Source organism: Pinus tabuliformis, chromosome 2_2 (genome assembly GCF_031772625.1).
Source record: "Pinus tabuliformis cultivar Carrire ecotype Pingquan chromosome 2_2, CPIR1, whole genome shotgun sequence".
Taxonomy (NCBI): Eukaryota; Viridiplantae; Streptophyta; class Pinopsida; order Pinales; family Pinaceae; genus Pinus; species Pinus tabuliformis.
This window is the reverse complement of record NC_142300.1, coordinates 772801858-772817764: the sequence shown is the minus strand read 5'-3', so window position 1 is coordinate 772817764 and position 15907 is coordinate 772801858. Positions and strand designations below refer to the sequence as shown.

Sequence of the window (15907 nt, the reverse complement as noted above, 5' to 3'; positions counted from 1 at the left end):
AACAATTTGCAGTGTTTTATAACAAATTTAGCAATATTTTTTTGAAACCTTGGTTTTTTTTCAGGGGGGAAAGGGAATCCCCGCTGAAGAAGCCACATGTTACATATATTACACCTCATGTTACATATATATTACAACATACCTCTGTACAACAAACACATTACATCAAATACACTGCTGCGCAGCGGGATCGAAACCTCGTGGGGAGCGTGGCAACCGACCGCCCCTACCAACATATCATGCACATCGGGTTACAACTGTTAAGTTTCAAGATTTTTGGGTACCGTAGGGGTTTTTAGTGATGTTGAATCTATTTCCACCATCAAAAACACAATTGTCAAATTAAAGGAAAAAAAAGACAAAAACACAAATCACATTCCAGAAATTTTTATTGACAATGATTCAAATCTGACTAGAAAATCTCAGAAATTCAGCAAAATTTCCATAAAAAGTAAATTCATATTACCCTGTCAAGCTTCCAGATTTTGGATGTCTTAGATATTTTTGATGGTATTTTTGATAATTCTGAATCTATTTCAACCCATAAAAACACTATTAAAATACAAAAAATTTTAGTTACATTGAATCTATTTAAATCCATAAAAATACCGTTCAAACACTATAAATTTTTAACCTTCGTAACAAATTTGCCACCAAATAGACGAAACAACGCATTTTTAGTAACTCCATAAACATGCCTAATATTATGTCACTGACTCAGTACGTGCGTAAACATGCCTAATATTATGTCACTGACTCAGTACGTGCGATAGTAGTTAATTAAAATTTTTCAGACGTTGGAGCAATTCATTAAAATGTCTGGGAACTTGGAAAAGGAAGCGCCACAAAGTAATATAAGTCTTTTAATCTGCCTAGTCGCCCTGGAGGAAAGCCGTGTTTGTTTTTCATATTTTCATATCTATATGAAATACAAAACAAAACCTAAAAAAAACAGCCATCATCATTATCTTTAGCTTGCACGGGTCTTGAAAAAAATTAAAGCTAAATCACCGAATGGTATCAGACTACCCCTCAAGTCAGACTTGAAGAATATTAGTTGTAGGTTAAGGAATCTCAACGAAACGAGATATGAAAGGGAAGGGCAAGAAGTCAACTCGATTGTCAGGCCTTAGACTTGGAGCTTAATAAACATTTTACATTTATTAAGACTGAACGTTAACATTCATCAAATATATTATGATTATATTTGTTATGGGCAGGTTATCTTTGAACATCTTCAAATGAAAATTAACTCTTTAGGAGTTACTGACCGTTTAATTTTTTTTGAAAATTTTTGTCCTCAAATTCTATATTTTTACTAAAATATCTCTAATTTTGTTTTCTGTATTTAAGTATTTCTAATTTTCAATATCTATTTTTACATTTATAAATATATAAAATTTTAATATAAATTTAACTTTTTACATATTTATATATTTAAAATTTTAAATATTTTTTAATTTTTTTTAATTTTATTTCAAATTTTTATAAATATTTTTTATTTAAAGTTAATTTGGTTAGACTATACTTGAACAATTAGAAATATTAAATAAAATATAAAAAATTAATCTATTGAGTATCTTTTAATTAACTATGATAACTACTATATAAATGATAAAATTTAAGATTTAAATTTCCCTTAAACTAACCAAAAAAAATATAAATATAAATATAATAATTATTAGACTTTACAATAATTGATAAATGATTTTTTTTAAATATAAATATAAAAATAGATAAAATAAATAATAAAATATAAATAAAGAATATAAAATGCTACACCTAACCCCTAATACAATTTCCTATATCATATAGTCATATACTATGATTAAGGTTCAATTTTAAAATTAAAATGATGTAGGAAAGTTATTCAATTTTCTAATTATATAATTTTTTTATCATACCCAATATAATCATATATTATGGTATCATATATTATATAATCATATATTATGGTATCATATATTATGGTTAAGTTTTAATTTTAAAATTAAAATTATATACGAAACTTATAAAAAAGTTATATTATATTTTTATGCCATCCATAATATACTAGACTCTATTTATCTTTCTAACAGAAAGAAAATATGTTTTAATAAAAAAACATTCAGCACATCATCTATGTGTGCCATTAGCATGGGAGTTGTCTTTAGTGTGATTTTTGGAATTTTCTCGCAGAAAAATTTGAGGTGAAAGCTTGATTTGTATTATGTAAATTGGTTTGTCGACTATATATAAATTCAACACCATAAAACCCCTTAAAAACTTCAAAAAATTCTCACTAAAGACAATTTGATTTGAATGAATAAAATCACTACATAACTAACATCTTTCATATCCGAAACCAACTGCCCATCATTGCTTCCCTAACTAAAACTCGAAAGAAGAGAGTATCCAAATACACCGGAAACCATAAATAAACGAAAATTTCATTTATGTATGTATGAGAATGAATAAAATAAACGATAAGGAAAAAATTGTTGTTAAAAAAAAATGTATTTTACATTAACTTTTGTATTAGATTAAGGGTATTAAGATTATTTTTTAATTTTAAAATTAAGATTAGGTATGGAATCTCTTAAATTTTATTAACATTGAATTTTTTTTTTTACTTCATGATCTAAATAAAATAAATAATATAAAAAAGATTGCTATAAAAATCAAGTTTAATTCATGATTTAGGTGTGAAATTTGCATGGCTCAAGCAACTACATTACTATCACTTTGTTGGTTTTGAAGTAAATTGTCACTATTGATGTTAAAATATGAGAAAAGTGAGTATAGGTTTCAGTTCAACTCTAGTTCTTGCATGTGATGTATATTTGGTTTTTGTTAGTTAATTTGAGTGTTTACATGTGGTGTGCACTTGTCTTTTTTAATTAACTCTAGTGCTTGCATGTGGTGCATGTGCACATTAACAAAACATAAAGAAAACTTAGCTTAAGTTAGCTTTAAGATATTGCATGTACAAGTAAGTTCAACTTAGTTTCTTTATTTATTGATTCTCAAATCAATATTCACTAATCAAATTCATTCTCAATTCCACTTTGTGCTCTATTATTTCTACATAGACCATAAATAAATAAGTATTTATGAATATAAATAAAATAAATAATAAAAATCTTTATGGGTGGAGGATCAAAAGTAACACGAGCGCTCATGGGACGAGCAGAGACATTTCCTTATGCTAAGTTGTGAAACAAAAGGGTCTTGGAAAGGGTAATCTAGAGGCATTTCGAGGCAGGCTTAGGCATATAACTTCTAGAGGATTGTCTCATTTCATTTTTGGTGGTTTTGTGGTATAGGAGATTGAGGAAATGGCATAAATGACATTAACTATGCACACGCATCCAATCTGTGTACGATCGATCTACTAGTACCTTTGCTTGAGATTATTGCAGTTAGAAGATAGGGCTCTCAGTGTGCCTTTGTTGAAAATCCTTATGCACAATGTGGGATTTGGGGGCTAGAAATATCTAGAGTTCTCTATGTATTTGGGCAACGCGGTGTTGTTCGTGGTGAACAACTCTGTCACATGCGAATGAATGCAAGTAATTCCCGTAGTGTGGTTTAGGGTATCTATACATTTTGTTCATGTTTCACTACCGGGAGCAGTCTATTGGAGTGAGACATCATTTGTTCTCTAGTGGAGTGTGGTGAATTGGGTGATATTTTGCCCAAGTTCCCATTTTTTGTAATTTTTGTGTATCGTGTAGTGAGTCTTGGAAATTTAGTGTCAACAGGGTTTCACGGACATGCAAAATGCAACCCTTGGGTAGTTGAGATAACTACAGTAGCCGAAGGGTGGTGGTGGAGTTGTAGATCAGAACTAGGAGTACTATTGTTAGTTCTTCCATTTGCCATAGATGGCCTAGGGTTCGAGGGAGGGAGTCCTATGTTTGTGCTCCAACAGGGTTTTTGGTTCGATGGCCTAGTGCACGTGCAATAATACTAAGGCAATGTGGTAGGTTTTGGGGAGGGATGAGGCCATGTGGCCAATAGGTGGCACAGGGTGGATAAAGAAGAGTGGCGATTGATGATGAGGTTGGAAGGGTAGAAGTTGATCGGGAATTGGCTCAAGTGTGAGCCCCTTCACGAGGATTTATGGACTAGCATGCTACTGTGAAAAATTTAGACTCTTAGATGACGTGTATCGTAGCAATGTTGGAGGAAATGCAACAACAAAAGCATGATGACCGTAAGAAAGTCATTTCCTTCCTCAATGGCCTACAACAAAACTAGTGGAATATATTATACCATTTGGAATATATGAAAACCAGCTAACAACACATCAACTATTGCCTAGACTAGATGGAAGGGTATTTAGCTAATGTGGATTTCCATACTCATGGTGATCATCACCCTCTAGATGCACTGAGGTCATGCACCTCACTTTCCTCATGCCCCTTAATGGATGCTAGTTGTCTTCTCATTCTCTCCGTCTTTTAGATTTCTCGTTCTCTCACAGTTTTTTAATCTCTTGTCATTAATTTTTTTATACTAGTTGTCTTCTCATTCTCTCTCTGATTTTTAGACCTCTTGTCATTAATTTTTTTGTTATTTTGTGAAGCTTGATAGGTTGTTCTCCGGTTTTGCTTAGCTCTCCTGACTAACAAATCTGATTGAGTTAATGTGATTAAAGTGAGTCTAGAAACGCATTGAGTATACATTTTTTAGGAGTTAATAAAAAATGTTTATCATACAAGAAGAAATAAAATAATTAAAAATGTTTTTGAAAAATAATTTAAAATGTTTAAGAAAAATGGTACCCAATATCATTTTTTAGCTTTCACATAGTACCAGGATTATATTTCAATTTTATAATTTTAAATTTTAGATTATATTAATTACAATTGATTGATAGGATGCAGATTGATGTTCTTAAAATAAATAATAAATAAAAATGTAAATCCTATGAAATATTAAGCTCACAGGATCATATATGTTTGCAATTCTCATGGCTGGAGCCACTACTTAAGTATCATCTCTTCCGCCTCTCAAATCCACGGCCAAATCGTCTCGAGGGTACAGGAAATAACCGAGTGCCGCAGACAAGTAGAAATTGAAAATGAAAATTGCAGACAAGTAGAGATGAGGAATGCATATATTCCCACCTCACATGGTACGTAGCATTCTCTTTCTGTTGGTTTGGCGTTGGCGTTGATTCCTCAAGTGGCGACTCTGTGATTACATTTTCTGCATTTTAGCAATGGAAAGCTTATTGGAGTTTTGTAATGGTTGTTCTTGCAGATATATCGTCCCGCAGCAGAAACGATGGAGATGAGGAACATATATCATTCACTGAGAACAAAGAAGATTTCGATGACCAGTCCACGATCGAGCAGGTTGCTCTCACTGTGCTTACAACGGACGATCCAACCATTCCCGGCCTAACTTTCAGGATGTGGGTTCTCGGAATTTTGTCTTGCGCTATCCTATCGTTTCTAAATCAGTTTTTTGGGTACAGAACGGAACCCCTCTCCATTAGTTCAATCGCTGCTCAGATTGCAGTCCTCCCTCTTGGCTGGCTAATGGCAGCAACCATAACCAACAAAAAGTTCATTGCAGGCAGCACAGGGGAGTTCTCGCTGGATCCGGGGCCATTTAATACAAAGGAGCATGTTCTCATCACAATCTTTGCCAATGCAGGGTCAGGATACGCAATTGGCATTGTCGATATTGTCAAAATTTTCTACCAGAGGAAGCTGACCTTTTTCGTTTCTTTACTCGTTGTCATGACAACCCAGGTTAGGTTTTGACCATTTCTGCTCGAAAGGTTCGTTAAATTCCCTGAGACTTGTTGTTGTCTGCAAACTTTTTTACTGTTTTAGATATGCAGATATTGGGGTATGGATGGGCAGGGGCCTTCAGAAAATATCTAGTGGAAACTCCTACCATGTGGTGGTCTTCAAACCTTGTTCAGGTTTCTCTGTTCAGGCAAGGAGTCACATTTCATATGATTGGATGAAAATATATATAGGTGTTTTGAGATATTTGATTAATATAAGCGTGCATTAACATATGAACGAGAAGCGTTATTTTGTTTCAATTTTGTTGATTGCAGAGCTCTTCATGAGAAGGAGGAGAGGCCCAAAGGAGGCCTTACACGAAACGAGTTTTTCATGACAGTCATTTCATGTAGTTTTGCCTATTATGTAATCCCCGGCTATCTATTTCCCATGGTGACATCCCTGTCATAGATCTGCTGGGCCTTTCCACACTCTGTTTTTGCACATCAATTGGGTTCAGGACTATATGGCCTTGGCATTGGCTGCCTAGGGATAGATTGGTCCACCATTTCTTCTTACCTGGGAAGCCCTCTTGCTACTCCCTGGTTTTCAATAGCCAACACTGCAGTCGAATTTCTTCTTGTAATGTATGTGATAACGCCATTAACATATTGGCTCAACTTGTATCATGCAAAGACATTCCCAATCTTTTCTGACACCCTCTTCACCTCCACTGGCCAACGATACGACATCGCCGGAATCGTTGATTGAAACTTCCATCTCGACCGCGAGGTTTATGAGAAGAATGGACCAATACATCTTACCGCATTCTTTGCTTTTACCTATGCCGTTGGGTTCGCTGCATTAAGTGCCACACTGGTTCACGTCCTCATGTTTCATGGAAGGTATGTTATCAACCCCTATATTCATCAAGATTCCATGGATGGAAAAACATTCAGAATGACAATAATGGGTTATAATTTGTTGCAGGGATATTTGGAGGCCTAGCCTGTCTGCTTTCAGAGTTCAGATATTGGATGTGCACACCAGACTAACGAGAAAGTACAAGCAAGTTCCAGAAATATGGTTCACTGGAATTCTCGTCGCACTATAGCTTTAGCGATTTTTACATGCGAATATTACAGTGAACAGCTTCAATTGCGATGGTGGGGAGTAATACTGGCATGTGGCATTGCCGCCTTCTTCACATTACCCATTGGTGTTATCGCTGCAACTACCAATCAGGAAGGTCTATGCATCATTCATGCAAATTGACTTTTGTTTCGTCATGCAAAACCATGTCGAGTATACTATATCATAGGTCTTCCGTCAAACTAAATCTTGGATTGCGTTGGTCATGGTAGGCGCCAGGTCTGAACATCATAACGGAGTACATCATAGGTTATGTTTGTCCAGGCAGACCAGTTTCAAGCGTTTGCTTCAAAACGTATGGATATATAAGCATCGGACAAGCCTTGTGATTCTTTGCGGATTTTAAACTAGGTCATTATATGAAAATCCCTCCTAGAGCAATGTTCTGGGTACAGGTATTTAACATGGAACTATTTAATTTTGTACCAAGCATACCTTGGCAGGGCAGAGAGTAGAAGTTTCATCAACCTAAAATAGAATTTTCGAAAATTCGATCAAATTTATATTTATTACAAGATTAACTAAAAATCTATGTTTACTACAAGTTTACAGACATTATTTCTTTCTTGTAACTTTTACTTCAATTGGCGTGCTGGAAGTGATTTATAATCCTTGTTGCAGATTGTGGGCACAGTTATTTCAGGGATTGTGTACTTAAGCAAAGCATGGTGGATTATGCATTCCATTCCCCATATCTGCGACACTGTTGTATTGCCCTCTGACAGCCCATGGACATGTCCAGGCGATCACGTCTTCTACTCCGCTTCTGTAATATGGGGATTATTGGGGATTTTTTTGTCAAAATCCCAAAAACACAATATAAAATCACAGAGAGACAATGCTCTGTTTTTCTTTTTATCTCCAGGATCTTGGCACAGGGAAGCTTTTAACAAATTGCTGTGAACAGAGTATTAAACACACATACAAAGGGATTTATATTCATTTAAATAGAAACTGATACAAAATTCATCCTCTTCCACTCTGAGGGATTCACCAAAAAAACATAGTGCTACTCTATTCATTCAGTTTTGATTACATTCTACGCTACTGCGTATTGCTAACATTCATTCACTTGCGCTGTTGCGCTTCTACACACACTCTCACTCTCTACAGACTACAACAACAACTTTTAACAAAAAACAAAACTTGAATAAATTAATGAACGAGGATGGAGACCCATGCTGTGAACTGCTCGAGGCTGTTCTTCTTGTCCTCGGCTGAAAAGAGCATTAACTGTGGTCGCTGGAAATTCAATGTGCAGGAGCTTGAACGCAACCTGTTTCCTTCTCGGCCATGTTGTAAATTGAAAGCTTCTGCCTGCTATGCTGTATTGTTCCATGCTCACTTTAACTGCCTCCGCGCCAATTCTTTGTTTCTCTGTATATTTGAAAACATACATAAGTGCTGCAAAACACAAAAATTGCCTTTGGGTGGATTTCAATCATTATGCAGTTTGGCTTTGGAAACCCATCGGGTCCGATCCATTGGGTAGCGCACAAAATATGAAAAGCCATGCCCCATTGGTTTCCCCGATTGCGATATGCCGATCGCAATATTCGCCGATCCTTTACTTTTCTTCATATTTCGTTATATAACGAAAATATATTGAAAATGCTCTGAGCGCGGACTTGTAAGTTTATCAAAAACTATTTATAATGTTGTCGGGTCCGCTCCATCGCATTGCAACATTACTCATGTTAAAAGGTCCCGACCCCATGACATTGCCGATAGCGATGTGCCGATGCGATATCGGCGATCACTCATCGCACAATAACAAAACCACTTTGTAAGTCCTCCGCTGCGACTTCGCCGATGCAATATCAGCGATATTTCATATCGCTGCCGCTGCCTGCCTCCGATGCTCCAACCCGCCGATATGCCGATTTGCCGATACGCCGATACAATCTAGACCGTTGATCGGTTAGATCTGACGGCTGAGGTTAAAGCAGATCTTTAAGCCTGCAAATTTATTTTGAAGCGATTTTTTTTTATCCTTGGTGAAAAGCACGGTTTATTGTCCTCATGTTGCCGCATGGCTCAACTGTTGCACAGTTGAAATTATATTTTCAACACTCCCCTTTAATTTCAACTGTTGGGCATTCAATCATACCCAAACACTTCCTCAAAAATTCAAAGCTTTTCTGATCCAAAGGCTTTGTCAAAATATCTGCTACTTGTTCCTGAGTCCTGCAATGTTGCAAACTAATTTCTCCATTGCTTACCAATTCTCTGATATAATGAAACCTTGTATCAATGTGTTTCGTTCGTTTGTGAAACACAGAATTCTTGGACAATGCAATAGCTGAGCTATTGTCACAAAAAATCATTGTCGCTCTTGCCTGCTCTTGGCCTAAGCTCCTCAACATTCTTCTCATCCACACCACTTGACATGCCGCTGCTGTAGCTGCCACGTACTCTGCTTCTGTTGTAGACAATGCCACAATTGGCTGTTTCATGGAAGCCCATGAAATGGCTCCTGAACCCATATGAAATACATAACCGGAAGTGCTTTTCCGATCATCCACACTTCCAGCCCAGTCGCTATCAGTATATCCAACTAAATCTGAGCTTTCTGAAAAAGTATATAAGATGCCAAATCTTTTTGTACCTTTGACATACCTCAGAATTCTCTTTGCTGCCTGCCAATGTGCCTCTTTTGGCCTCTCCATGAATCTGGAAATTAAACTAACAGCATACATAATGTCAGGCCTGGTAGCTGTTAAATACATAAGGCTGCCAACAATACTCTTGTACAAACTAGGATCAAAATCCTTGTTGCTGTCCTCTCTGCTGAGTTTTAATCCCATTACCGTGGGAGTGATTGTTGCTTTGCATGTGGAATCTTTCCAATACTTCATTTACATATCTTGCTTGAGTGATAAAAATTCCTTTTTCATTTTGATCTACTTCTATTCCTAAGAAGTATCTCAACAAACCCATGTCAGTCATCTCAAATTCTTCTTTCATGACTGATTTAAAATTTTCAATGAGGTAGTCATCATTACCTGTAAAAATTACATCATCAACATACAAGACTACAATTAAAATTTTACCATCCTTTTCTTTGATGTAGATTGTGGGTTCTCCTTCACACTTGTCAAATTCACTTTCCAGTAGATAGGAATCTATTCTACTGTACCACGCTCTTGGCGCTTGCTTCAGCCCATAAAGTGCTTTCTTCAATCTGCAAACCTTGTGTTCTTGGCCTTTCTTCTCATACCCTAGAGACTGCTCAATGTAGACATCTTCCTTTAACACTCCATTTAGGAATGCTGATTTCACGTCCATTTGGTAGACTTTCCATTTGTTTTGTGCTGCTATGGACAACACTGCTCTCACGGTTTCCATTCTTGTAACCAGTGCGAAAGTCTCCTCATAATCTCTCCCATACTGCTGCTTGTATCCCTTGACAACAAGCCCTGCCTTGTGCCTTTCAATTTTGCCTTCAGCATTGCATTTGGTCTTATAGACCCATTTGACTCCAATAACTTCTTTACCTTTTGGTAGCTCAACCAAATCCCATGTCTTGTTTCTTTCTATGGCATTCATCTCCTCATCCATAGCTTCTATCCATTTCTTGTCTTTTATAGCATCTTCGAAATGAATAGGATCATTCACATGACAATACAAGGCAAATAGGGAATTCATTCCTTCATTATAAATGTCACTTAAGTTTCTGAACTTCTTACCTCTTTCACTTGGTGTGCAAGTGCTTGAAGATGCACTTGAATCTCCTCCTTGTGGTGTGCTTGGAGAAGCACTTTCATTTCTCCTTAAGGGTGTCACTTGCTGTCCTTATGTTGGCGCCGTTGTTTGGGGATGCATTTCAGCCACCTCCTCATCATCTTCATCATGAGACAAACAGTTTTTAACATTCACTGTTTTCTCTATGCTTCCATCCCAAGATTCCTCTTCAATGAACTGAACATCTTTGCTGACAAAAAACTTCTTGGTGGATGGGATATACAGCCTGTAAGCTTTGGATTCCTCACTGTATCCAATGAAGATACATTTCTCCCCTTTGATGTCCAACTTCCTCCTTAGCTGATCTGGAATGTGTGCATAAGCCACACATCCAAAAACTTTCATGTGGGTGACTCCTTGCTTTCTCCCACTCCATGCTTCTTCCGACACTTTGTTCATCATAGCTTTTGTAGGACACCTGTTCAAAATATATACAACACAATTTACAGCTTCAGCCCAATAATCATTTGGCAAATGCTTTGTCTTCAACATGCTCCTTGCCATATCCATAATGGTCCTGTTCTTCCTTTCAGCAACTGCATTTTGCTGTGGGGTGTACCTTGCTGTAAACTGCTTGTGAATTCCACTTTCTCTGCAAAACCGTAGGAATTCCTTGGAGATATACTCACCTCCTCTGTCAGTTCTCAAAACTTTAATGTGCAGCCCGCTTTGGTTTTCCACAAATGCCTTGAAATTTTGGAATTTCTCAAACACTTCACTTTTGTTTTTAAGGAAATATACCCAAGTTTTTCTTGTAAAGTCATCAATGAATGTTAGGAAATATTGGCTGCTAGCTAAAGATGAACTTTGCATCGGTCCACATAAATCTGAGTGGACAATTTCTAAGGGTGCTTTTGCCCTTATGCTTTTCCCGCTTGGAAAACTTTCTCTGTGTTGTTTTCCCAATATGCAACCTTCACAAAGGCTGTTTGGTTTCTCTATCAACGGTAATCCTCTTACCATTCCTTTTCTACTCAACAAGTTAAGACCTCCAAAGTTGAGATGTCCAAATCTCAAATGCCACAACCAATTTTCATCCTTTGGCACGCTTTGGAAAGCCTCTTGGGTGACTGCTGCAATTTCTTCTTTATTTTTTAGATCTGCTCTTAGTCTAAGAAGGAACATCCTGTTCCTTGTCATCTTCACTTCAGCAATGCATCTTTTGCTGGGTGCTATATCCATGATTGTGCATACATCATTCTCAAAGAAAACATTGTAACCTTTTTGAACAAGCTGTCCAATACTCAAGAGGTTACATCTCATTCCAGGAACATAATAGACATCTGCTATGGTTTTCTTTTCACCTTGCTTTGTAAATATTTTAACTTCTCCTTTACCCATAACAGAAATTTTGCTATCAGTCCGAAGTGTGACTTGTGACTTCACACTTTGATCTAAAGCAAAAAACAGAGCTAAGTTCCCTATCATATGGTTGCTACAAACGGAATCTAGAAACCATATATCTTCACTATTTGTTTCAGCCATATTACAAGCTAACAACACATTATCTTGGCTGACATTTTCTCTAGTAATATTTGCATTTGATCTATTACTCACATCATGCTGCTTCTTCCTACATTCACTGGCATAATGCCTATACTTTTACAATAATAACATTGGACATTGGATTTTTCATACCTTTGTCCTTGAGCATGATGTTGTCCTCCTTGTTGGTTGTTGCCTTGACCTTGGTTCTGATTTGGATTGCAACCTCTTCCTTGAGCATTTGCTGGACTGTTCCTTCCACCTCTGTTTTGGCTTCTGCCTCTTCCTCTCTTATTTCCTCTGCCTTGACCTCTTCCTCTTCCAAAGGACATCTGGGTCTTGAAGGCTTGCTCTGGAGATGAGTTTTCATTTCTACTCAACCTCTGTTCATGTGTAATCAGTGATGCATGAAGCTCATCAACTGAAAAGTTTGAGAGATCCTTTGTCTCTTCTATGGTGGTGACAATCACATGGAACCTTGAGGGTAAACACCTCAATAGTTTCTCCACAATCCTCCTGTCTTCAAGTGTCTCTCCATGAGATCTTATTTGTGTGACCAGGCCAATTACTTGAGTGAAGAATGAGTCAATATTGTCTGACTCTTTCATGTTCAGATTCTCAAAATCTTTCCTCAACAACTGTAGCTTTGTTGTCTTCACTCTCTCCATTCCTTGATAGGCTGTTTTAAGAGTTTGCCATGCATCTTTGGATGTCTTAGCTGCTGCTAACCTTGGAAACACGCTTCCATGCACTGCCTGATACAAGAAGAAAAGGGCTTTTGAGTCCTTCTTCTTGTGGCTCTTTAACAAATCTTTCTCTCCCTGAGTTAAAGCATTGAACTCATTTTCATCTGCTGGTAGTTCAAAACCATCCTCAACTATTTCCCATAAGTCTTGGGAAGCAAACAATGCTTTCATTGTTATTGCCCAATAATCATAATTTTTGCCATCAAATAATGGGAGCTGCATACCCATACTATTGCTGGTGCTGGTGCCAGCCATTCTTACAATACTTGACTATGTATTAAAAATCACTGGTAAATACCTTGGATTCTTTTGCTTGAGACTTCGCTCTGCTGGAGAAGATTCACTGCTGCAACAAACTCCCCCCTTCAGCTTCTTGAACACTTTCAAAGAGCCTAAGCCTGCTCTGATACCACTATTGGGGATTTTTCTGTCAAAATCCCAAAAACACAATATAAAATCACACAGAGACAATGCTCTGTTTTTCTTTTTCTCTCCAGGATCTTGGCACAAGGAAGATTTTAACAAATTGCTGTGAACAGAGTATTAAACACACATAAAAAGGGATTTATATTCATTTAAATAGAAACTGATACAAAATTCATCATCTTCCACTCTGAGGGATTCACCAAAAAAACATAGTGCTACTCTATTCATTTAGTTCTGATTACATTCTACGCTACTGCGTATTGCTAACATTCATTCACTTGCGCTGCTGCGCTTCTACACACACTCTCACTCTCTACAGACTACAACAACAACTTTTAACAAAAAACAAAACTTGAATAAATTAATGAACGAGGATGGAGACCCATGCTGTGAACTGCTCGAGGCTGTCCTTCTTGTCCTCGGCTGAAAAGAGCATTAACTCTGGTCGCTGGAAATTCAATGTGCAGGAGCTTGAACGCAACCTGCTTCCTTCTCGGCCATGCTGTAAATTGAAAGCTTCTGCCTGCTACGCTGTACTGTTCCATGCTCACTTTAACTGCCTCCGCGCCAATTCTCTGTTTCTCCGTATATTTGAAAACATACATAAGTGCTGCAAAACACAAAAATTGCCTTTGGGTGGATTTCAATCATTATGCAGTTTGGCTTTGGAAACCCATCGGGTCCGATCCATCGGGTAGCGCACAAAATATGAAAAGCCATGCCCCATTGGTTTCCCCGATTGCGATATGCCGATCGCAATATCCGCCGATCTTTTACTTTTCTTCATATTTCGTTATATAACGAAAATACATTGAAAATGCTCTGAGCGCGGACTTGTAAGTTTATCAAAAACTATTTATAATGTTGTCGGGTCCGCTCCATCGCATCGCAACATTACTCATGTTAAAAGGTCCCGACCCCATGACATTGCCGATAGCGATGTGCCGATGCGATATCGGCGATCACTCATCGCACAATAACAAAACCACTTTGTAAGTCCTCCGCTGCGACTTCGCCGATGCAATATCGGCGATCGCTCATCGGCGATATTTCATATCGCTGCCGCTACCTGCCTCCGATGCTCCAACCCGCCGATATGCCGATTTGCCAATACGATCTAGACCGTTGATCGGTTAGATCTGACGGTTGAGGTTAAAGCGGATCTTTAAGCCTGCAAATTTATTTTGAAGCGATTTTTTTTTATCCTTGGTGAAACGCACGGTTTATTGTCCTCATGCTGCCGCATGGCTCAACTGTTGCACAGTTGAAATTATATTTTCAACAGGGGATTAGTTGGACCCAGGAAGATTTTTGGAAATCTTGGTGAATATGGAGCAATCAGCTGGTTTTTCTTAGTAGGAGCAATAGCTCCAGTCATAGTGTGGTTGTTTCACAAGGCATACCCTAAGAAAGAATGGATCAGGCTTATCAATATGCCTATTCTCATCTGAGGCACAGGGGTAATGCCCCCTGCTAGAGCAGTGAATTATACGAGCTGGATACTCATGGGATTCATTTTCAGCTTTGTACTCTATAGATATCAGAAGGACTGGGGGAAGCGTCACAATTATGTGATGTCTGCAGGATTGGACGCAGGATTGGCGTTCATGGGAGTCCTTCTCTACTTCTGCTTGGGATCTGAAAATATTTCATTGAATTGGAGGGAAGCAAACATAGACCGTTGCCCCCTCGCACAGTGTCCCGCAGCTAAAGGTTGCCCATAGCCGAGGCTTTCCAGGAACTGATTTTTCCGTTGGGTGGCAGATGTTGTTGCTTTGTAATTTGATGTTTTGTTTTGATAGTTCCTGTTCACTCGAAGGGATTAGCCCATTTCTTTTCTTTATTTCAGTCTCTGCATTGGAAGAAGTGACGTTACGTTACAAAATGGAATTGTATCTTATGATAATTAGATTTTTACGTCATAGATGGTTATTGTTTTACCATTATATATATATAAATAAGAAGTTAAGTGTTTAGCTAAATGAAGTTATTGTTATTATTATTAAAAATGAGACGCATTGAAATTACGTTAGAAGCGATTTTTTCATTTTATGTTTTCATTATATATATATAAAAGAAGTTAAGTGTTTAGCTAAATGAAGTTATTGTTATTATTATTAAAAATGAGACGTTGAATTCCGTAGAGCGTTTTGTTTTATGTTTTAAAGGAAGTCAAATTTATTAGGCCGTAATTCTATTTTTGGGCATTTATTTATATTTGGTTATCTTTTTTATCTTTATAGCAATAAGTTAATATTTCATTTATTGGAATTGAACGTGTGGTGGAGAAGAATTACCGTTCTTCACCACCATATTACAACAAAATAGTATGGTTTTTGGATAACAAAATGGTAAGGTTGGTTTTTGGATAACAAAATGGTAAGGTTTTTGGATAACAAGATAGTGTGATTAATGGTTTTTAAAATTAATGATTAATATTTTGAAAAGCAAGATTTTCATTTTTGTTCATTGGAAATAAAATTATTGTGGTGGAGAAGAATTACTATTCCTCACCACCATATTACCACAAAATGGTAAGGTTTTTGGATAACAGGAGAGTGTGATATAAGGGATTTACAAGCTTTTTATTTATGTTCATTGGAAATGAAATTACTATTTTACTTT

At 37.1% G+C, this 15907-nt stretch overlaps 1 pseudogene; it reads left to right on the top strand.

Annotated features, from left to right (window-relative positions):
- The first annotated feature begins 5091 nt into the window (after nt 1-5091).
- On the top strand, nt 5092-15006 carry LOC149194971 (oligopeptide transporter 7-like; annotated as a pseudogene).
- Nucleotides 15007-15907: the final 901 nt, after the last annotated feature.